A 1,078-nucleotide genomic window follows, 5' to 3' on the forward strand; every position below is an offset into this window, starting at 1 on the left:
CTGTCTTATTAAAAGAATATCCTTGTGCTTTGTATACTCAATCGAAAGACAAAGGCTAAGTAGTTGGTATGGACTATTCACAGGAAGGGGAAAAAAAAAGAATTCATCAAAGAACCAATTCACCAGCATTTCTGCCGGGCCAGAAGACAGGTTAGGAAGAGTCCGCTAAGGTGGAAAGAGGGATTTGGCCACTGCTCCAGATGAGGGGATAAACCAGGCCGTTGGTCTGAACTAGGGTTTAAGGAGAGCTGCTGTGGGACCCAGAGAGGATAAGGATGAGGGTACGCTTACAGGACACTACATGTGAATTGCATGTGTGAGTAGCTTCCGTACTTCAATGGTCAAGGAATTCAAATACTCTAAAGACAGCATTGGAGTAAACATTTTTGATATTTGAAAACTGGGTTTCCTAACAAACATGTATACCCGGATGGATATTGCTTTGAGTGCATGGATCTGCTTTTCAAATTCATAAACGATAGATTCTCTACCCACAGTATTTCTGTGATTGTTTTTCCTTCTCAATTTGGGCTTACTCTGCTGCTGTGTCGCCCAGGGCCCTGGCTGAAATGACAACACTGCTAAGTACTTAGGAGCCCTCTGCATTATCCCGTGGGCAGGAGGGATTATTTGCTCTTAGGTCAAAAAAAGCCTCATATTTTAATACCTGCTGTAATCCTCTCTAACATAAACCTGTTAAAATGCAGTAGAGAATTCCGTCTGCCGCCTCTGAAGATAAACGAGGCAATCACAAGCTGTAAATGAAGGGGCTGGATCTTAAGGAGGATGGATGACCTCGTGTTGGCGAGTGGGAGGGGGCGAGCGTCCCTGTAGAGCAGAGGGTCAGGAGGGGAGCAGGCCCTCAGAGACACGCAGGGAGGGCATTCCCGGAGACCTGCTGGCTGCACGGCTGTGGACTGCCTCTGCTGCAGTTTTTGAAGAAGTGCCCTGCTCGATCTGATTCTGGGGCTGCTGGCTCGTCCTGCCTCTCCGACTTCCCCGCTTATCACTAAATCCTCCTGGCGTCCACTCACCACGGTGTATTGCTCTTCCACAAGCTCCGGCGGGGACCTGTCTC

This window comes from Tupaia chinensis, unplaced genomic scaffold (genome assembly GCF_000334495.1).
Source record: "Tupaia chinensis unplaced genomic scaffold, TupChi_1.0 Scaffold000070_1, whole genome shotgun sequence".
NCBI lineage: Eukaryota > Metazoa > Chordata > Mammalia > Scandentia > Tupaiidae > Tupaia > Tupaia belangeri.